The sequence below is a fragment of the Benincasa hispida genome, chromosome 6 (assembly GCF_027475165.1).
Source record: "Benincasa hispida cultivar pf3 chromosome 6, pf3_genome.v1.1, whole genome shotgun sequence".
Lineage (NCBI taxonomy): Eukaryota > Viridiplantae > Streptophyta > Magnoliopsida > Cucurbitales > Cucurbitaceae > Benincasa > Benincasa hispida.
Window position 1 is genome coordinate 8,859,039 of NC_143483.1, and position 25,151 is coordinate 8,884,189.

The window sequence follows — 25,151 nt, forward strand, 5'->3', positions numbered from 1 at the left end:
ATACGAACAGAATTTGGAACGATCATTTCGCTGCTCATGGAAATCCTCATGTCCGATTTCCTTCACCATGTGTCTACAAGAAAATCATCAACAATTCAATAGCTTTTCTAGTACTGTATGTAGATGATATCCTACTCATTGGGAATGATGTAGGTCTACTGACTAAAATTAAGAATTGGCTAGCGACCCAATTCCAAATGAAAGATTTGGAAGAGTCGCAGTTTTTTTTGGGCATTCAGATCTTTAGAGATCGAAAGAACAAAACGTAGCCCTGTCTCAAGCATCGTACATTAATAAGATGTTTGTCGAGTTTTTGTTGTAGAACTCCAAGAGAGGTTTACTACCTTTTAGGCATGGAGTTATTTTTTCTAAGGAATAGTGTCCTAAGATACCTCAAGAGGTTAAGGAAATAAGATGAATCCCTTATGCATCAACTGTTGGTAGCCTGACATACGCGATGTTATGTACTAGACCTGACATCTGCTATGCAGTGGGATAATTAGTAGATATTAGTCTAATACAGGATTTGATCACTGAACCACCATTAAGAACATCCTCAAGCATCTACGGAGAACTAAGGACTATATGTTCGTGTATGGTTCTAAAGATTTAATCCTTACAGGTTACACGGACTCTGATTTTCAAACTGATAAGGATTTTAGAAAATCCACATCAGGATCAGTGTTCACTCTTAATGGAGGAGCAGTAATCTAGAGGAGCACCAAGTAGGGGTGCATTGTTGAATCCACTATGGAGGATGAGTACGTAGCGGCTTGTGAAGCTGCTAAGAAAACTGTATGGCTCAGGAAATTCTTGACTGATCTGAAAGTGGTTCCAGATATGTCTAAGTCCATTACTCTTTTATTGTGATAATAATGGTGTTGTGACTAATTTCCGAGAGCCTATGAGTCACAAGCGTGTGAAGCACATAGAGCAGAAGTACCATCTCATTTGGGAGATTGTGCATCGATGAGACGTGATTTTCACGCAGATAGTTTTGGAGCATAACGTTATTGATCTGCTTACAAAAGCTCTCACGGCTAAGGTGTTTGAAGGTCACCTACAGAGTATGGGTCCATGGAACATGCCATATTTAGTCTAGGATAAGTAGCAGATTTTTTACTAAGCACGTATTATGCCTTAATTTATTGTTTTGTGTGTACTCTTATATTAGTATCGTTTTTATATTGTACACTCCAATAGCTTTAAGATAAGTGGGAGATTCTTGGGGTTGATCCCCTAAATCTCATGGGTCCTGTAGTTTGTAATTGTAATATACGAATAATTTTATCTCTTTAATAAAATATGAGATATTTTATTCGACATTTAGTAGCATTAACCCATAAACCAATAAACTAACATCCAAAGTATCTTCTGTAGTTTAAACATGTGTGTAGAGACATACAGGTGGATCATGTTTAAGTAATAACCTAAATGGTCTGTAGTAGATGGATAAGGTCGGGTACCTTATCCTGGTGACACTACGAATACAACTCACTTTGTAGATGTTACAATTGTTGTATATTGCTACAAATGATCTAATCCTGATCATTCATGTGGAGACATATGAGCAGGGGTATTCTATAGAAAGGGGTTTGTATAAGACCGACCCACAAAATGATTAATCTCATTATATAACACCATAATAGAGACTTACGTTTCACTAGGATGACTATAGGTGACATGACCTGAATCCTCAGTGAATTGTGAACTCCTACCTATGAAGGGGGTCATTTGATTTGTATGGGGTGAGAGTGGCTAGATCACCGACTCAATAAGCCTACCATTTGAGGATTCATCTGATTTGGGAGCTGAGTACATAACAACACAAGACAGAATTCACTCATTTCCTAATGTCTGGGTAAGTAGACAAATTGCTATTTTAAAATTTGATTCCAAGATTTGATCAATGTGGCACCACGCCCTCTCTTGGCCTGAGAGAAGTTTGGTCGGATTATGACTTATTGTTCATTAGAGACATCAGTGGTACTTAAAAAATCAGATGTAACTTTATGGACAAAATAGTAATTTTGGCCAAGAAGTACTTATGAGCAATTTGTGAGGGGTCATCGCATTGTTTACTAGTTATATTCAATGGACACAGAAATATATCTATAGTGCGAAGAGTGCAACTATTGGTCTTTAGGGGAGTGACCGACAGTTAATGGATGTTGAATAATTTAATTAAAAAAGTTTAATTAATTATTCAATGTCCATTAAAGATTCAATCTACAGGTCCATAAGGTCTCTTCTGTAGCTCAACAGGGTTTATTGAAAATTAATTTTGGATTAGTTAAGGGAATTAATTATATGTAATATAATTAATTTAACTTAATCATATATTATATAAGTAAAATAATGTTTAATACATTATAATATAAAGTTTATTTTGATAGGAATTAAATATTTGAATATGATTCAAATACTAATTATATGGATGAGATTCATATAATTTATTTTAATATAAATATGATTTATATTTAATACCACAAATGATTTAGAAAATTCAAACTATAGATTATATTGTATTTGGTACAATGTAAACTATAGGTTATATGTTCTATTGGATATAACATATACTATGATATATATATATATATATGTTACATATTAAGGTAATTAATATATAAAATTATATATATATATATATAATTATCAAATAAATTGAAATATATTTTAATTTATTTTATTTTATTTTAAATTTTTTAAATTTAAAATGGACCCAAAATTTCTCAAACTCTGATGTGTTGAGGGTAGTTTTTGTTTTTCACATTTTTTCTTCTTCAACACAAAAGGTAAGTGGTGTTGCTAAAGAGCTCTCCCAATTATTCTCACAGAATATTTCTCTGACAAAATTCATCTTCTCCCCCTCCCCTCTCCCCTCTCCCAAAACACAGAACCCACACCTCATACCCACACCTCTTATGATTCAAGGAAAATTCTTGTGATGGTGTCCTGTACGAATTGTTCGTGACTAGTTCAAAGGAATTCGTGAAGGCTTTGTGTTCTTAAAGAGTAAGATTTTCCTAACCCTATTCCTCCTATTTTATTAGTATACTGTAATTTTTCCTGTTTAATGCATAATTGTTGTTCTGTAAATTTTTGTATTATGTGTAAAATTAAAATTTAGACGATCCTCATTTCCACATCTTTTAATTTTCTTGATATTTCTTTTTTCCTAAAGTACAAGATTGAGGTTTCATAGAACAAAATAAAAGAATATAAAAAGCCCATAAAAAAAATATTCTGGTAAGCCAAAAAAAATTCCAACTTTATAATCTTTAACTATATAAACCTGTCACATGTGAGGCCTAAAATCCCTTCTTAGTAGACTTGGTTTTCTATTGGAAGCTTCAGAAGGTTTGGTTTCACAATCATAAAAGAAAAACCAAAATACTTGTTGTATTAATCATTAATCAACTGAAGCTATTAAAGAAAGACGAACAGCCAAAAAAACATGGATGAGATCAACATAGCATTCATGAGTTACAGAGAACAAGACAGAATTTGATAAAAGATATGTCAATTGTATCTCATTATATGTCAAAAGCTCAGAATCCAACAATGAATTTTGATTCTCAAATTATGGGAGGAAGACAACACCGACTATGAGAACACAACACCATCATCTGAAAATTGAAAAATGCAGCATTTCAAATCATTATCATTCATGAAGATATGCAAATGAAAAGCTTCTTCAGAAGTCAAAGGAGTGGACTCTATTGTAAGACGATACCCTATCATATTCCAAAGCCAAAAACTGCTATGATCTTGTGAAAAATAAGATCCCGCCAGACCCTTTTCGTGTTCTTCACTACAGTTGCGTTCCCATATCTAATTCAAACCAAAAGATGAACAAATTAGCTAACAAAACTACAGAATCTGAGTTTGAAATTTGTAGTGATAAAAAGACATCGATCATTAGCACAAATTCATAATGATTAGATAAACGAACCTATCCTCCTCAAGCACGTCGGAATGTACCAACTTCACAATGGTAACCCCAAGCTTAGGCTCATCAAATGTCAATTTCACCTGTGTAACATTTTCAAAACCAATTTAGCTTGATGACTCATACGACAAATTGATGATATGAAGGATTTATCACCAAAACTGATCAAACGAATCCATACTGACACAAACCACCCTTGAATATTAATTCATTCACATGAATGTTTTCACATATATCTTCGATAAATGAAAAATAGAGCAATAAAAAATCATTACCAAAACTAACACTCTTCTAAACAATAAAAGGAGTAAACAAACCAAGCATTTTAGGTCCATTAGAAAAAAACAGAAGTTCGTCTAGTGTTTCAAAAATACCTAAAATCAAAATTCAAAAGATGTATCTGTAAGAAAAAAGTTCAGCAATTATTCGAAGATTTAAAACCTAGATTAACATGTTGAGGATATTAAGGATGCCTATACATAAAGTTTTGCCTATCTACCAAAAGAATAGGGCTTACCAAAGGAATAGGTTGGTTACAACAAAATATCTAACCATTTGTGTTTGTTGAGTTATTTTTGCATTCCCAAATTAGGGATTCCATATTGTATAAATACATCACCTATGTACATTTCAAATACAAGAACTCATAAAGGAAAAGTTGGCTTGCCATTGTCATTTACTGTCTATCGTCTCTGCTTGATTGAAACTATCGTTTACCTTTTCTGATACTATCGTTTACCTCCTAACGCTGTCGTCTACACGATATCGTCTACCTCCTATCGCAGTCATCTACACGATATCATCTATCGCCTACCTCCTAACTCTATCGTTTACACGATATCATCTATCGTCTACCTCCTGACGCTATCGTCTACACGATATCGTCTACCTCCTGTCGCAGTCGTCTACACGATATCGCCTATCTCTTGAAGCTATCATCTACCTCCCGCAGACGTTATCGTCTACCTCCACAAAAAGCTATCGTATATCTTTGACGCTATCGTTTACCTTGTCTAAGTGCTATTGTCCGCCGCGTGAGTCAAGCAATATCCTTCAACCTCACATTCTAACTTGGTATCAGAGCTAATAATGACCAATGTCAATCAAAGAAACCTTGGAGCCACCCTCGACACAGCCAACTTCAGTGGCCCACTCTTGAACCAACTCTTCAATCAGATAACCTCCATTAAACTTGATCGCAGCAATTTCCTCCTATGGAAAAACTTAGCGCTTCCAATCCTTCGGAATTATCGACTTGAAGGACACCTGACCGGACAAAAAGTTTGTCCCCCAACGTTTCTACAACCTGCAATCAGTGAAAGCATACCGACTGGATCAACTGGAGCAGAAGCTGCTCCGCGCAGCACAGAAGGAAGCTCCAGCAGTGGTACTTCCAGCTCGTCGACAGCACTTGAGGTAAATCCTCAATATGAAGCGTGGATGGCTGTAGATCAACTTCTCCTCAGCTGGCTATATAACTCCATGACACCAAGGGTTGCCATTCAAGTGATGTGATGTGAATGTGCAAAGGATCTATGGACCAGCATTCAACAACTCTTTGGTGTTCAGTCTACGGCTGAAGAAGATTATTTGAGACGTGTTTCAAACAACCAGAAAAGGTAATTTGAAAATGGAAGAGTATCTTCAAACTATGAAAATGAATGCTGAAAATCTCGAGCAAGCTGGTAGTCCTGTGCCACCAAGAGCTCTTGTTTCACAGGTACTACTAGGACTTAACGAAGAATACAATGTCGTCGTGGCCACGATCCAAGGGAGAGCGGATATGTCATGGCTTGATATGCAGTCAGAACTTCTCCTGTATGAAAGGAGATTGGAACATCAGTCAAACCAAAAGACGACAGTAGGCTTCAACCAAGACAGTAACGCATCAGTGAATATGACAAACACTAGACATGTCAACCAAAACAACAAGACCAATCGCAGCAATCAGTCTACTGGGGGAGGACAATGAGGTGGTGGTGGCCATGGCAGAGGTCGAGGCAGGGGAAGAAACAACAACAAACTTGTGTGTCAAGTCTGTGGGAAGGTGGGACACATAGCGTTCTACTACTTCAACAGGTATAACAGAGATTTTGTTCCCAATTCTCCTCAAAACAAGGGACAACCCTTCCCCAACAATCAGACCAAAAACACACAACCTCACCCAACAGCCCTAGCCACTGCTTATGGAAGTAACCCCTTTCTGACAAGACAAAAAAATATGACTAATGCAAATTGGTATGCTGACAGTGGTGTCTCCAATCATGTTACCTCAGACTTCAACAATCTTGGCAATCCGACTGAATACTCAGGTATTGAAGCAGTCACTGTAGCTAATGGTAATACTCTAGAAATTTCTCATGTTGGAACTGCATGTCCGTCTAGTGATGTCTGCAATTTGAAACTGAATGATATGTTATGTGTGTTTGCCATAGCAAAAAATTTGGTCAGTATATCTAAGCTAACAAAAGACAATAACGTGTTTATTGAATTTCACACGGATTATTGTCTTGTTAAGGACAAGGGTACGGGACAAACGATAATGAAGGAAATGCTTAAAGATGGACTATATCAGTTAGAGGGTGCAGAAGTCAACTCGAAGTCAGTAGGAAACGGAGTACCATCGCAACCAATGCACAAGAATAAAGATCTGTCTGCTCTTCGCATATCTTTGAAGCATAAGGTGTCTAAGGTTACATGGCATAGAAGGCTTGGCCATCCTTCGTCAAAAACATTAGAGTTTATTATCAAAAGTTGTAATCTCCCTATGTTATCTAATGAAGAGCTCAAATTTTTTGATTCTTGTAGCTATGGAAAATCGCATTCTTTAGTCTTCCCTAACTCTAATTCAAGAGCATCTGCAACCTTTGAACTTATACATATTGATTGGTGGGGTCTAGCTCCTCTCTTGTCAACAAATGGGTACAAATATTATGCTATCTTTGTTGATGATCACAGCAGGTACACATGGATCTATCCTCTGAGGTTAAAAAGTGACATACTGGCAACTTTTCAATAGTTTCTCACCATGGTACAAACTCAGTTCAATACATTGATCAAGTCCCTACAGTCGGATAATGGTGGAGAATTTGTCAAGATACACAAAGTCTGTCATCAGCTTGGCATTGCTTCCAGATACACCTGTCCATATACGTCAGCAAAAAATGGAAGGCCGAGAGGAAGCACAGACACAGAGTGGAGACAGGGCTAACCCTACTAGCCCAAGCACATCTTCTCTTACATCATTGGTGGGATGCATTCTTATACTCAACTCTGTTGATTAATGGCCTTCCTACCCCTGTCCTAAATGGACAGTCTCTAATGGAAGTGATGTTCAAAAAGAAGCTTAGGTTCGAAGAGCTTCGAATATTTGGGTGTGCATGTTTCCCTGCTTTAGACCGTACAATTCACATAAGTTGAGCTATCGCACAGAGAAGTGCATCTATCTCGGTCCGGCTGTGAATCACAAAGGTTATAAATGCCTCAACCCCAGTGGCAGGCTATTCATCTCTCGGCATGTTGTGTTTGATGAAACGGACTTTCCTTGTCAGGTGCCTCCTTCAGCTTGCAGACCAGCCAAGCAAGCAGTTGCCGTCCATCCAGTTTCCTAGCTGCCTCTCAATCAGGACACATCGCACAGTGACTCTATGCCCTCTACGTTTACAACCTCACTCTCACCAACTGTTAGAACAACCCACACCAATCACCAGCTAATACCTCTACAGACAGCCCAGCCTTCCCACCTCCTTCCTCTAATCGTCTACCCACCAATTGTGTACCCGACGATCTTTTACCCTCATCGTCTAGTGACCAGCCCACTGATCATCTACCCACCAGTTGCTTACCCAACGATCGCTCACCCGACGACCATTCACCTATCGATAATTTACTCAGCGATCATTTACCTACCACCCACTTACCCACCGATCGTGCACCCTTCGATTGTTTACCATCTGACTCACCATCGCCTACCGCCCAACCCACCGATCGTTCACCTTCATCATCCACTGCCCAGTCTTCACCCGATACTGTCCCACACTCTGTGCCCATGTCTACTCATCCCATGATTACCCGAGGAAAGGCAGGCATCTTCAAACCCAAAATACTGTCCTCCCAAACCCAAAAAGACTGGTCCTTAACCGAACCTACCCGAGTCAGTGATGCGCTCAAAACCACGCAGTGGAACAAAGCAATGAGTGATGAATTTCAAGCACTTATGAAAAATCAGACCTGGACTTTGGTTCCTCTGTCACTGTCAATGAACGTTGTTGGCAATAAATGCGTATTCAGAATCAAACGGAGTCCTAATGGCTCCATTCTTTGCTACAAGGCACGCCTCATAGCAAAAGGCTTCCATCAAAACCCGAGCATCGATTTCTTTGAGACGTTTAGTCCAGTGGTAAAGGCATCCACCATCCGGATCGTCATTAGCCTTGCGGTATCCAAAGGGTGGCAGTTGAGACAGTTAGATTTCAATAACGTCTTCCTTAATGGCATCCTCGATGAAGAAGTTTACATGTGCCAACCGCAAGGATTTGTTGATCCTCAACTATCAAATCATGTCTTTCGCTTACACAAGGTCATATATGGCCTCAAACTAGCGCCAAGGGCCTGGAACAACACATTGAAAACAGCACTATGTAGCTGGGGCTTTCAGAATGCTAAGTCTGATACATCTCCCTTCATATATCAGAGCACTTCTGCCTTGATACTCTTACTAGTATATGTTGATGATGTAATTATCACCGACACCGATTAGCGGGCAATCAACAAGCTTGTAACAGCCTTGATCTCCAAGTTTGCTCTAAAAGATCCTGGCCAACTCTATTACTTCTTTGGAGTCCAACTACACACTATCCCCCCAATGGAGTTCTACTGAATCAGGAAAAATATGTCGAGGACCTATTTCACCGCATTGACCTTAGAGATCAAAAATCGACACCCTCTCCAAGTGTTCTAAACAAGCAACTCTCTATCTCCGATGGCACTCCTCTTGACAATCCCTATATCTATCGAAGCACGATTGGCGCCCTACAGTACTTAACCACCACGAGACCTGACATTACATATGCGGTTAATCATTTAAGTCAGTACTTAAAGCAACCTACGGACATTCACTGGCAAGCGGTGAAGAGAGTTTTAAGATATGTCAGTAGCACTCGACACTTTGGCCTCTATATTCAACATGGGTCCGACCTTTTTATTTCGGCCTTCTCCAATGCCGATTGGGCAGTCAACATAGACGATAAAAAATCAGTTGCTGCTTATTGCATCTTCCTTGGAGGTAATCTTGTCTCTTGGTCCTCCAAGAAACAATCCGTTGTCGCCCAGTCCAGCACAGAGTCTGAATATAGACCGCTAGCTCATGCCTCTGCAGAAATCATCTGGGTGCAACATCTATTGTCTAAGATTGGTGTCAAACATAAGTCGGCTCTAGTCCTATGGTATGACAACCTCAGCGCCGGTGCTCTAGCCATCAATCTGGTGTTTCATGCGCAGACCAAGCACATTGAGATCGACATTCACTTTGTTCATGATCAAGTCCTCAGTGGTCAGCTTGATGTTCGTTATGTACCATCTTCTGACCAAATCGCTGAATGCCTCACCAAGACCCTAACACACTCACAGTTCTTCCACCCTCGATCCAAACTCGGTGTAGTAGAACTACCCTCTCGTTTGAAGGGGGATGTTAAGGATATTAAGGATGCCAACACATAAAGTCTTGCCTATCTACCAAAAGAATAAGGCTTACCAAAGGAATAGGTTGGTTACAACAAAATATCTAACCATTTGTGTTTGTTGAGTTATTTTTGCATTCCCAAATTAGGGATTCCATATTGTATAAATACATCACCTATGTACATTTCAAATACAAGAAATCATAAAGGAAAAGTTGGCTTGCCACTATCGTTTACTGCCTATCGTCTGCTTGAGTAAAACTATCATTTACCTTTTCTGATACTATCGTCTACCTCCTGACGCTGTCGTCTACACGATATCGTCTACCTCCTGTCGCAGTCGTCTACACGATATCATCTACCTCCTATCGCAGTCGTCTACACAATATCATCTATCGTCTACCTCCTGACGCTATTGTCTACACAATATCATCTATCGTCTACCTCATGATGCTATCGTCTACACGATATCGTCTACCTCCTGTCGCAGTCGTCTACACGATATCGCCTATCTCTTGAATCTGCCGTCTACCTCCCGCAGACGTTATCATCTACCTCCACAAAACGCTATCGTCTATCTTTGACGCTATCGTTTACCATGTCTAAGTGCTATCGTCCGCCGCGTGAATCAAGCAATATCCTTCAACTTCACATTCTAACTCATGTAATATAGATTCCAGTTCCATTGTACTCTAGTTAATAACGTATACAATGGAAAGCTTGGTCTGAGCAAAATATTCAACAAAATTAGGAAAATAGGTAGAATTCGAATTTTTTAAATAGAATGTCAGTACATCGTTCTACACCTGGTTCGAATTTGAAAAAGAAGATAAAGAAATAGAGAGTGTGGTAGGGCTTACTCTAGAAAAGGTGAGATTATTGAGCTCTGTAATGCGACCTCATGACTTCTCATCAGTTTTGTAAATTCTAGTTTCGCGTGGGGGGTTTCGATCGTTTTGAGGTTTCGGCGGTAAGAGGGGTGAAGGCGGTTTCGGCAAAAAAAACCCTCGTGTGGTGGTTTCAGGTGAAGGGAATCGACCGTGTGGTGGAGATCTTGAGCCAATCGATGGTAGGGTGAAGTTTAGCGTGGACATCACAGGGGTTTCGATGGCAAGGTGAAGTTTGGCGTGGAGATCGTGAGGGTTTCAGCTGCAGGGGTTTGCGTGAAGCATTTGAAGGGTCAGTGAAAATTTGTAGACAAAAAAAAATAAGAAAGTATAATTTCTCTTTACATAGTATTCTTGACATTTAAAATAGGACAAGAAAACATATATTAAACTTGACAATTTTAAAAAAGTGCAACGTGAAAAATTTTCGAAAAAATGCACTACCTCTACATTTTTTTAAAAAGATCTCTTGACATTTTTCTTTAAAAATTACCTATTGCTTGACATTTTTTATAAAAAAAGTCAAGTATTTAAAATTGCAAACGTCAAGGAAATGTGTTTTTCTAGTAGTGGAGATTCATGATTTTTCACTAATAACTTTAATTTTGTTCGACCACAAGAAAACATGAAATTAGTTTAGAATATTGTTTAAAACCTTTCTTGTAATATTATTGTTGTATGAGCATATACGAGACATAATATGTAGAAAATGTCTTTTCTAACATATCAACATCAGTGATTTTCTTTTCTCTTCGCATAACAATTTTGAAGTGATTTTAAATAATGTAGATTTGTAATTACTTACTTATTTGAAATCTTGTAGTCTCAAATGTATCCACTCATAATGAACTTTAGGAAGAATAACTGTTTTTTATGATCATACCTCTCTTTCAAAAATTTTCACAAGAAACGGGGATCTTTTATTGTAAGATATTCCATTTTCAATCCCTCGTGGAGATGATGACAAAGGAAAATCATAGTTTTTTTCTTTGTCCATGTCGTATTTCTTTCTTTAATAGTCTCTCCAAGGTTCATAGCATCCAGGTGGATTTCGGCATAAAGTACCCATGACAAAAAACTACTGTCGTTAATATCAAGGGCGGCAAATTATAATTTTTCATATTTGTCATGGCAACACTATCATAAAATATTGTATTTATATTAGAAATTTAATAGATATTAAATATGAAAAATAACGCTAAATTTATTAATTACAATGAAGAGGAAAAAACTGACATATGTTTAGGACCTACCTTTGGCGAGGAAAATGATAGGAGCTCGTGTTGAGAACGTGTTGGGAACTTGAGGATTCAATGAAAACACGGATACCAATAAAATATAATATTAAAATAAATATAATAAAATAATAAAATAAATATTAGACTAAATAAGACAACAAAAGATGAATTTATCCACTTTATTCAATCTTTGTGGATTGATCATTAATATGTATATGTCTTCAAAAATCCACCAAATGTCACTATTTATAGACAATTTGGCAAGTAGGAGGTGGATTACATGTACACTAATAGTGTGTAATCTTAAGACATATGGATAACACATGGGGCAATGGATAAGTGACACATAGCCAATGGAACACTAATAATGGATATCTACATTATACTTAATTTAACATATTTATAATAATTTTTAATTAATTGTGGACTATAATTTAGGGTTTTTCAATGAGATTGTATATATATTTATATGTTAAATGAAAAGGTCAAGGAAACAATTTTATAGTATTTAGAGTCATTGGAATTGTAGATATTATTTCATAGGTATAGATAACAGTTGAAATTTAAATGTTTGGATAACTAATGTCTCTGTTTAGATATGCATGATAATAAATATAAATTATTTAAATGAATATGTTTGATTTATCAATTTTGTATATAGAAATCAAAATTAAATAATTACTTTCAAATGTAGAAGAACAAGTAATGTAGTCATAATTAAATTTAACTATTATTTTTATTTATAAAAGTAATTAGATAAATATAAATTAATTAGAATAATAATAATTGATAATAAAATTTTGTTTTAAATAGTTAAAACATAAAATATCAATGGTAAATATATTAGTTGAAATTTATTAAGTCTAAATAATATATTTATATTCCATATTTAATTAATAGTAATAACTAATTGATATTAATTTATTAATTAATCAAGCTCCTCGATAATAATATCCTAAGTTTTGAAAGTGAAATATTGTGAAACAAACACAAATATTAAATGTTTGCATGAAATCTCATGGCAATATCTATCAAACAAACACGTCATTAGGATGAGTTTGATTTATTTTTTTAATTGTTTAAGTTTGAAAATAAGATATTTTGAAGAAAAAAAAATTAAAGTGTTTGGCAATCACTCAAAATAGTTTTTGAAATAATTTCAAAATGTACTTTAAAATATTTTTTTAATAAAAAAATTTAAATTAAAATGAATTTTTGAAAAACACTTTTTTTCTTTAGTAATTTGAAATAGGTATTCAATGTGTCTATAATTATATGAAAAGAATTTTTAGATTGAATTGTTATTTTCCATTTTCTTGATTTCTCTTTTTTATATTATTTACGATGTTATTTTAAGAAGGCTACAACAGTGAGGAATATGCTTTTTTATTAGAATAATTTAGTGCACCTATAATGATGCTTATTGCCTAACTCTCGATAACTATAACACAATCATGAAAATATATCGAAAAGCAATCTTTAAGAAGGTTGTTGATAGAATAAAATCTCACTTTAAAGTTTGATTGGCATTGCTATATTCATTTTTAATATAATAGGAGAGTAGCCATTAATCTAATCATTTTTTTTTAATTAAAAATGACATATTTTTTTAAAAGAAATGTATAGTATAATCAAAGATCTTATCTAAGGAAAAATATTCATGATAATTCCATCTTAATTCGACCTTTATGAATCTCTTTCTTTGGTGGTGGGTTTAGAGCACAATTCCTTGAACTATATCTAAAGTCATGTTATACTTTTTTTTTTCTTTTTTTTTTTTTTATGATTTCTACGTTATCCTCGAAATATAATTTAGAAAAAATTATTTCAAATGATAAAACTGTTGAAAATATTTACAAAATATAATAAAATTTTATAACTAAGTGTCTATCAACGTTTATTTAACCATCTATTTTTACTATGCATAGCTATTGTTTTAATTTTAAAATAATACTTTGATAGTGTTTCATCCAATCTATACATGTTTTCTACATTATTAAGATCAAAGCTTTTTTCTTATTAAAAAAAAGTTGATATTAGATAATCCAACATTATTTTGAGATTGTCATGTAACCAATAATTAATACGTTGGAGTGCGATTATAGTTCCACATTAGTTAGATAAGATGATGTTTATGAGTATATAATTTTATTTTTTATATCCGTGAATGTCCAAGCTAGCTTACACGCATCTCGACGAATTTCACGAAATGACCCGCCTGACTCTACAATATTTAGGTGTCAAGGTAACCTGTAAGATATTATATTCTAGGTAAATGGTCATCATAGATTGAACCCATGACCTCTTACTTCGACTTTTTTTAGGTTCCCACTACCGTTCATGAGTATATAAATAAGAATAATTATTTTAAGTGGATGAGACATTTCAGGTGAAACAAAAAATAAAGCAATAAGGACTTATGCCCAAAGTTGACAATATCCAACTATAGCCAAATTTATGGATTGTTTTTACTTATTTATGTGATTATGACTTCAAATATTGGAAGAATGGGGTAGAATAAGATATTGTTTTAAATGTTTTATCTCAATTAACTTATTTTTGTACTTGAAAAAATATTATTTAAATAACTTTTTCATTTCAAAATTTAAAATTTGGCTATTGTTTTTTTAAACGAGTGATGTGGGGTGCAAACACATTCTCCATAGACAAACAACCCCGAACTCAACTCTATTTTGTTGCATACCATTCTTTTTATTTTTCTTTTTCTAAATAAATTATCTATTTTACTTTGGTGTCCAAAATCACACTATAAAAAAGATGGGTGGAATCTCTCTTTTTTTTTTTTTTTTTTAAATATCTATTTTTTTAGGACTTTAGCCACCTCGGATCGTCTCAAGCACAAGACGACGACCAATTCTTAAGCCCATCGTCTCTCTTAGGCGATGAATGTACATTTTTATTTTTATCTATTACATATTAAAAGGTACTATATGCTAATTTTTCTCTTTCTATTTTGCCTTTTATTTTTTGATAAATGTCCATTATGCCCTTTTCGTTATTATTGGTATGTTTTTAGATTTTTTTTCAACAAATTATCCCCTCTACAAAGGGGCATGTATTGTCTATGGTGAGGGAGGAGAGGAGAGAGGAAAAAAAGTAAGTAGAAGAAGTACAAATTACCAAGCACAACTCTTTATAATTTAAAACAATTTTATTTGTAAAATTTGGGTTTTTTTTCTTTGTTTAAACACTTCAACTTTTCTTTTCCATTTTTTTAGAATAATTATTTTGATCTTAACTTTTCATTTTATGTTTTTTTTTTTTTCTTTTCAAATGACAATCACATACCATTTCAAAGAAAAATGAAAACTAAAGGTTTTTGTTATTTGTAAAGAAACATTAAATTATATCAAAATACAATTTTGAGAACCCATAAATTTATTTTCGTCAAATAAGTTTAGTTAAATAGGTAGCATCATTATCTCCAAATTTAAAATCTTATTCCAATTACATCATATATACTTTAATTTTATTCATCCATCTACTTTTATAGTTTTTTCTCTCTTCCTATACTTTTAAATTTCATGTCATGTATTTAAAATTTAAACTTAATTACAAATATATTTATTCAACAATCCTATTTCTCGATTAAAATTTTGGTCTCAATGTTTCTGTCACATATCCAACATATTTCATTTATCTTGTATATTAACTTAAAAAGAGAAATACATAGTTTCAAATACTGTTTCTTTTTAATTACTTAAGTTGATAATAAACATTTACTAATTAAACTCAATGAAATATAAAATTCAATCAAAATTTCATTTTTCATTAAAAAAAACCAAGTCATGTGCATCTACGTATCTTCGAATTAGTTTTAATAAATTTAATCATCATTGTCTCTTGAACAAAACTATAAAATTTCAATAATAAGTTTTAAAACACTTTATCATTTTAATGTGTTTGAAAAATCAATTTGAAACTAAGGCATGCTTGAGCAGACATTTCTGAAATATTGGTTGGAAATAGGTAATTTCCTGTTATTTATGTTTAGGAAAAATCAAATATATACAACTAGTTACATTCTCATTTAGAGAAATAGCAAACCATGAAATTCTATATTAAATTGTGTGACACATATGTGGATCGATTTTCTATTAATCCGAAAATATCTTCACCAACCTTTATATTTATACTATAATTAATTATGCATCTTTTTTAATTATACTGTAATTATTTTGTCTTATTTATAATGCGAACTCTATTGATTTTCTTTTAGATTTTCACCGAGAACTAGCTGCCTATTTCGATGCAGAAAAAATATGGCATAAATTTTCTAATTTAATTTAAAAATAATTAAAAATTTTATTTCAACGATCTTCTATCTTCAAAAAATGTTTTGAATTTTTCTAAATCCTTTCCTAAACTAACTTTTTACAATTATATTATACTTTCTCTTAATCTTAACTAAATAATTTGTTTTTTAAATTGTTTTTATTATTATCTTATTTTGAATTTTCAAATCTTATATTATATTACTTTTCATAACTAACTTATTGTATTTATATTAGATTTTTGTTAATCGTAACTAAATCATATATTTTTTAAATTGTTTTTATGATTATCTTTATTATAATTTTGTTTAAATGTGAAATATTAGAAAACATCTTATTTTTATTAATTAGTCTTATTTTAAATTTTTGAATAATTTTATTTTTGTTTTAAAGATTCTTGGGAGGAATAGCAAAACGAAAATTTCACCAAATTTATAGCAAAAACACTCTCACTCATGTGGAACTCTAAGATGCCCTTATCTGGATTTTTTGTTACACTATAACTAATTCTGTCATTTGCAGATTTTTTTAGCATGAATACTAATTTTCTCCTAAATTATCTCTCTACATTTTTTGAATTTTAAAAATCGAATGTAATTTTTTTCAATATTATATTTGATCCTATTTTCAATTTCAAATTTTATTTTATCTAATTTTTTTAATTTTCATCCTTTTTAACTGATTTTATGACGGGAGGATATATCATCGTTGAATATTGTTTGTTTCTCTTCTGTTCATGAGATAAAGACTTTATCCGTTCAGCCTTCACTTTCTATACTGATATTTTGGGTCTAAAACAAGAAAGGCATTGTTACAAAATTTTGGTAAGTTCAATAGTGATTTAGATGATTTTGTTAATTGATTTTCAATTGTAGGGTATTTATTTTAAGTTTAATATATTAATTGAGCGTAGTTTGGAGACTAATTACAATGTATTTGTAGGTCACGTAAATATCTCATAGAAAGTATCTCCAACAACTTTCATAAGAATTTTAATATCTCATTAACTAATGTTTCCTTTACACGTTTATTTTATCATAGATCTTTATTTTCTCTTAAAATATCTCTCCTATTTTAAATCATAAAATCATATTTTTATTTTTTTCAAATATCAAAACTAAACCTCTTTTTTTTCAAATATCATTTTATTTATTTGTTTTGATTTTTTAATTAGTTTGAAAAATTTATACAATCAAATATGTATATGTATGTATGTATATATATATATATATATTGCAAGTTTTTTTTTTTAAAAAAAAAACTTAAGTTATTTTAACATAACAATGTTGCACGCCTTCCCCCATCTTCTTCCTTGCGTCGATGGCTTCCTTAAAGTAGTAGACTGAAGAGTGAAGACAGACCAATCACATTTAAAAGTAGTAGAGTGAAGAAAATTATGGCTGCGATGATAGATTCAGAGACAACGATTCTATTCACGACAGCATTGTTGCTAAGGGTGAGGTCGAAGACGAAGGCTGTGTCGAAGGAGTTAAGATAGATGAAGATGGAACTAGAATGATCACCGGTGGCTCTGAGGGAGTAATAAATATGAAGCCGATGGAGGAGTCAAAGTCAAAGCTGATGGTAAAGTTTTTGTAGAAGTAGAGAGAGCCACGTCTGGCAGAGCAAAGGATGAAGACAAAATTGAAGTCAAAAGTGTCACCATTATTGGTGGAGGAGCCAATTTCGGAGAGGAAAATGGCGACGATTTGATTGGAGAAAGGTATGTGCAGTGATAAGAACCTGGCCAAGAAAGACATTGATAGTCTCCAAATGTTTGTTTTAATTATACTGTAATTACGAATAGTACTTAATAAGTCAATTGTAATCTCATTTTTATGGCTGGGGATAGTTTAAACTTTTATAACTTTTGTAAACCCACACGGCTTTAGAAGTTTAAGGCTGGGTACCTTATCCTAGTAACACTACGATTATGACCCGTTTTGTAGGTGTTACAATTGTTGTAAAGTGTTACAAATGATCTGATCTTGATCATTCATGTATTAGACATGCGAGTGGGGACATTCTATATAAAGAAGTTTGTATAAGGCCGGACCACGAAATGTTTAATCTCATTATATAATACCGTTCATAATAGAAAATTTCATTTCGCTAGGATGACCATAGGTAACATGACCTTAATCTTGAGTGAGTTGTGAACTTCTGGTTATTTGATTTGTAAGGTGAGTGTGGCCAGATCGCCGACTCAACAAACCTACCATTTTGGGGATTCGTCTGATTGGGGAGCTGAAAACTCAGCAACACAAGATGGAATTCACTCCTTCTCCGAAGCAGGGATAAGTAGATAAATTGCTCTGGGTCTTGAACAATGTGCTTCCACACCCTCTTCTGGCCCGAGAAAGGTTTAGTCATAGTAAGGCTATGATCTATTGTTCTGACTATAGGGACAAAACGGTAATTTACCCAGTTATACTTACGAGAAATTTGTGAAGGGTCATCATACTATTGATTGGTTATATCCAATAGATACAGAAATATACCTATAGTGCGAAGAGTACAACTATCGTTCTTTAGTGGAGTGCCCAACAGTTAACGGATGGTGGATAATGTAAATAAATAGTTTAATTAATTATTAACGTACCATTGGAGCTTCAAGCAACAGGTCCTTTAAGTCTCCTTGGTAGCTCAAAATGATTTAGTTGATAATCGATTTTTTGGTTAATTTGAATTGTTCAAATTAATAAGAGGGGATTTAATTATATATGATATAATTAAATTAATTCAATTATATGATATAGTTGACATAATGTTTTTGATACATTTTAGTTTAATTGGAGGAATAAATATTTGAATGTGATTCAAATATATTTTCTATGAATGAGATTCATAGTTGTTAAATTTAATATAAATACGATTTATATTAAATGTCATAAAATGGAGAAAAAGAACTATAGTTTATATTGTATATGATGCAATATTAAAACTATAGGTTATAAATATAATATGATAAGTTGGTTATCATATTTATTTATATTATTTATTATTTTGGATTAATCCTTTTTTTTTTCTCTCAAACCACCTTAGTTGGTGGTTAAGCCGTTTTTTATGGCAAATGAAATAAATAAAATATGATTTTATTTTTCTATAAAGAATCTACACGAAAAAGAAGCAGAAACTACATGATAGTGTTTCTTCCTCAATCCTTTTCCTCTTCCAAAGTCTCAAACTCTCTCCTAACCAAAATAATCATAGCCCACCACTGCTGGGTTTGAAGGAAATCAAACACGAGGATTTCCATGAGCAGTGGAAGGGATCATTCCAAATTTCATTTGAATTGAACATAATCAATCACAGTCTAAAACGGAAACTAACAGGTTATGCACAAAACGAAATTACAACATGCTAAACGATCATACAAGGGATAGAGGATGCATACCTTTGAAGAACCATTCTTCATGAATCCCTCAATCAATCTACAAGCGTACAAGAACAGCAACACACAAATGCAACTAACAGACTGCTACCAACAGCACGAACACAACGAACGTCTCCTCGAACCTGATCGAGTCTAACTCGATCCATGAACTAAGTTAGGTACCACCACAATGGTTACCTTGGTATTCTCGGTATGAGAATCCAGGAGTTGTTAACTTTGTATGATTTTGGCTTGAGGAAGAGACTGGAGGACTATGATCGAGTAGACGATCAAGCAAGTGGGAGATAAGACACTGTCTATCGTATAGACGATGTGCTCGATCGTTTAGTAAACGAAAACCTATCGTATAGACGTAGCCACTCAATCGTGTAGTTACGATCAGCTGAATGACTATCGTATAATCAAAGGTAAGTGATCGTGTAGTCTCTGCCCCGCTATCACTTAGTGAAACTCTTTCACTTAATAGCTTATCCGTGAGTTCTTTTCGAATGAAGTAACCTCTAAATTTAGGAAAATAATTTTCCTTTTATCTCACGGTTACCACAAAACCACGAATAATCTCCCACTCAATTGGTTATTAGAGAACAAGAAATTAATTATCATATAATTAATATATTATAAATAAATATGATATCCAACTTATCATATTATATTATAACCTATAGTTTTAATGTTTCATCTCATGAAACATATAAACCATAGTTCTTTTTCTATTTTATAATACTTAATGTAAATCATATTTACATTAATCCCCCACTTGATGTATCTCATATATCACACTAGTTATACCATATATAATTGATTTTTTTTTTGTTAATTTGAACACTTCAAACTAACCCTAAGAACTGATTCTCAACTTGAACCTATTGAGCTACCAAGGGGACCTTATGGACTTATAGCTTGTAGCTTGAAGCTCCAACGATACGTGAATAACTAACTAAACTCTTTAGTCATGAGATCCACCATCTGTTAACTTCCAGGCATTCCATTAAAGATCGACAGCTGCACTCTTCTCACTACAAATATATTTCTATGTCCATATTAACCAATCAACAGTGCGATAACCCTTCACAAATCGCTCGTAAGTACGGTTGGGCCAATTTACCATTTTGCCCCTATAGTTACATCTAACTCCTTAAATACCATTCATTCATCTAATGAACAATAAGTCATAGTCCTGCTATGACTGGATCCTCTCTTCCAAAGAGAGGATGTGACCACTATGTTCAAGACCCGAAATCAGCCCTTAAGGGAGCAATCTATCTACTTACCCTGCTTCGGAGAATGAGTGAATTTTGTCTTGTGTAACTGAGTTCCCAGCTCTCCAATCAGACAAATCCCTAAAAAGGTAGGCTTGTTGAGTTGGCAATCTGGCCACTCTCACCCATACTAATCAAAGAACTGCCCTCATAAGCAGGGGTTCCCAAAACACTTAAGATTAAGATCATGTCACCTATGGTCATTTTAGTAAGATGTAAGTATCAATTATCAATGGCGTTATATATAGAGACGAATCATCTCATGGTCCGGTCTTATACAAACTCTTTGTATAAGATACCCCCGCTCGCATATCTTCACATGAATAGTCAGGATCAGACCATCTGTAGTAGTTCATAATGTTAGAGTTAAACAACATGTAGCAGAAGTATCAAGGATCCATAAGCATTCTAATTCACTAATTTTAGCAAAAACTAAAGCATGTTGTTCATAAAAATGGGTTTTCAGAACATACCTTTGAAGAACTCTTTAAGAAAATCGTCTGTTCAGCTGTTGTCTTCACTTGATATCAACATGAACCACCTCAAAGCCTTCCCTACTATGCTCTTGGAACTTTAGGCAGAGCTGTGGGACTCAAGAATAGCTTGAAGATGTGAAGAAACAGAGAAAGCTCACAATAGCAAGTTGAAGAAAACAGTTTCTTCTTCACCAACATTTCTCTAAAAAATTCTGTATTCTTCTCCTTCTCCCACAACTCCAATCTTCTTTATATATTAAAATGGACATGTAAAGAGATGAAGTGTATGGCTTGCAACTCATGCTTAGAGAATCAAAGTAGTGAAGATCATGGTTTGTGTGTGAGCATAAAGATGATGATAATGGAGAAAAACCTTTTTCCACTTTGTGCCATACAAAACAAATTTTCTTTTTATTTTTAAAACAAAAAATGACTTTTAAATCATTTTCATTCAAAAATTGATATTATTAAATTAATTTTTTCACAATAATCATCTTTATATATTTAAATCATATTTAAATATTTATTCTCTTGTTCTGTTTAATTTGAACGTTTCAAATTAATTTCTCAAGCTACCCTAAAGCGTACCCATTTACGAGCTAGTAGGGGAACCTTGCAGACCTACAGATCATGGGCTCCAACGATCTGGGATTAATCGGCTAAACTCATTAGACCGATTTAACCCCCATTCGTTAACTAATGGGTGATTCCACTAAAACCCATAGCTGAACTCCCCTCACTGTAGATATATTACGTCCACTCGATATAACCATGATTAGTAAACTAACCCTTCACGAGTTGCTCGTAATAACGACCGGGTTGAATCTCTGTTTTACCCCCGTAATTACCTCTTGTCCCTTAAGTTCCACTGATCCCCTAATGAACAATTTATTTGTGATCCAATCAACAAATCAAATCCCTCTCAGGCCAATGAGAGGGTGAGACCTCTAATTCAAGACCCAGAATCAACACTTGAAGAGAACAACCTCTCTACTAACCCTAATCGAGTAGGAGTGAATTCCCTCTTGCACCCTATGTTCCCAACTATTCATCCGGTCTTATCCTCAAAATGGTAAGCTTATTGAGCAGAGGAAATTGGTCTACTCTCATCGTTTGCAGATCAAAGGATAATCCCGAACAAACAGGAGTTCATAGTTAGCTCAGGATTAAGGTTAAGTTACCTAGGTCATCGCTTCGAATTGTCAGTCTTAAATAGTAAACAACGTTATAAAGTAAGAGTGACAGGTTTAATGGTCTGATCTTGCACAAAAATCATTTGCACAGGACACCCCCACTCCTCATGTCTCAACATACACGAATTAGGATCACTTCGTATGTAGCACTTTACAACTCTTTGTAACAACTATAGAGTAGGCCGCATCTAATAGTGTTACCAGAATAAGGTACCCAACCTTATTCATATACTATAGATCATTTTGACTATTTACTCGAACCTGATCCACTTGTATGTCTCCACATAAAGTTCAAGTACTCATATAATAGTCAAGGGACTTAGGTTTATTGGATTTCTAAAAAATAATATATTCAACAACAACTTTATTGAATTCTCAGAATAAGTTCTAACGTTTACAAACCAAGAGTTTTAGGACATAAAACCCAACACATAACACTTGTAAATCTCTACAAAGCGGGTCGTATCCATAGTGTCACCAGGATAAGGTATCCCTCTTTTATCCTTATACTACAAACCTTTTAGGTTATTATTTAAGGCATGATCTACTTGTATATCTCATATACATGCTTAAGTATACATAAAATATCTACAGATCTTTATTTATTGGATATGAGTAAATGCAAATAAAATAACTCTTATTTTATTAATAACAATGTGTACAAAGTTTACAAACTACGAGACTCCAGGAGAATTAAGACACCAATCCCAACAGGGTTCTCACCCTGAGAATACCAAGGATTCCAAATTGTAGTGTCTTCAACCTTTTGGTTCGTGATTTACTTGAAGAGGGTCTTCAAGTTCTTGTTGCTATTTGAAGAGTTCGTGATTGTTCGAGGGTTGTACGAGAAGAAGTGTTCTTCAAAGATATAATCACTTGATCTCTACTTCTTGTTTAGAAAGCATGCTGTAATTTTATTTAGAATGCATAACCTATTTGTTTACTGTAAATTTGTGTTTTCAATCAAAATGGAATTTGGACGATCTGCTTCTACTCATGGATCTCTTGTAAACGAGTTCCTTCAAATAGACCAACTAAAAGAAAGGGCTATGGATAATTCTAAAGGTTTGGGTCCCATACTTGTTAAACATTTTAGGATTATTCTCCTTGTTAGGCCATTGGTGAGAGAATATGCTAAATTCCTCCTAAACCTTACATACTCCAAAGAAATAATTCCCTCATTCAGCAGTTGTTTCATAACTTCATGCCTCAAGAAAATATGCCTCCTTTTGCCATTGTACACATTGTTCTTGGCATGGCAGCTTATGAATTACAATATAAAGATGTTGGTACAAAAGCCCCCCACAGTGGCACGTCTTCTAGTAGACTTCTGAGCCACTCTACTTCTTGTCCAACTAGCTCAAGTGCTATAAACTCCAACTCCATAGTGGATCGTACTATATAGGTTTGCTTTGCTGATTTCCATGAAATAGCTCATCCCTTTAGTATAAACATGTATCCACTCGTGGAATTTACTTCGTCGTTATCTATTACCCAGTTTACATCACAATATCCTTCTAACACTATAGGAAATTTGTTGAAATGCAGACAGAAATCCATTGTACCTCTAAGGTACCTCAGTAAACGATGAAGAGTTGTCCAATGGTCTGTATCAGGATTATGTGTATATCTGCTCAATCTACTGATAACATATGTAATATCAAGTCTAGTATAGTTCATTTAAAACATTAACACTACTAATAATTTTTGCATATTTAAATCGACAAACACTTTCATCCTTATTCTCTTATTACTCATACTAGGATCATAGGGTGTTCTTACAGATGTAACATCAAAATAGTCAAATCTCTTTAACAAATTTTCAATGTAGTGTGATTGACATAAAGAAAATTCTTTTTCAATTTTCCTTATCTTAACACAAAGTATCACATTAGCCTTACCTAAATATTTCATTTAACATTGCGAGGATAGAAATGACTAAGTGTTGTTAATTATATCTATGTTTATACTAAAGATCAATATATTATCAACATACAAATAGATAATCACATAGTAGCTCCAAACGACTTTGGGTAAACACATGTATCAAAATAGTTTACTTTAAAATTGTGGTTTACTAAAGTGTTGTTAAATTTTTCATACCATTGTTTAGGAGCTTCTTTTAGACCATAAAGAGATTTTGTAAGTTTACATATCTTATCTTCCTGATCAACAATAATAAAACCTTCAAGTTGTGTCATATACATTCCCTCTTCCAAGTTCCCATTAAGGAATATTGTCTTTACATCCATTGGTGTATTAAAAGGCCATGTGCCACTGTGTAGACTATCAATGCTCTAATAATGGCTATTTTAGTCATAGGCGAGTAAGTATTAAAGTAATCTATGCCTTGCTTTTGTTTGTATCCCATAACCACTAGTCAAGCCTTAAACTTGTCAATTGTACCATCTGGTCTCATTTTCTTCTTAAAGATTCATTTACACCTAATGCGTTTATTTCCTTTAGGTAGTTCCACTAATTCCCATGTTTGATTCGTAACTAAAGAATCTAATTCCTCTTGATTGTTTCTTTCCAAAAACTAGAATCTACATAGCTTAAAGCTTCTTGATAAATTTTTGGATCCTCATTTATTATGTACATGCAAGCAAATTAATTGTCTATTTTATTTAAATTTTTTACTAGGAAAGTAGTTAGAAAATCAGGTCCAAAATTCTTACTAACCCTTTGTCTTTTACTTCTTCTAGACTCTAGTTCATGCGTGCTATTACAGATAGGAAAAAAGGATTCAAACATTTGATTGATGCTTGAAGTACTA

At 33.8% G+C, this 25,151-nt stretch overlaps 1 long non-coding RNA gene across 1 annotated transcript; it reads right to left on the reverse strand.

The window, feature by feature from the left end:
- Positions 1-3,506: 3,506 nt before the first annotated feature.
- LOC150035403 (uncharacterized) lies at positions 3,507-10,873 on the reverse strand. Its single transcript, XR_016529997.1, has 3 exons — positions 10,491-10,873; positions 3,956-4,035; positions 3,507-3,834 (listed from the first exon to the last, which is right to left on the reverse strand). It is a non-coding gene; the product is annotated as an uncharacterized LOC150035403 (long non-coding RNA).
- Positions 10,874-25,151: the final 14,278 nt, after the last annotated feature.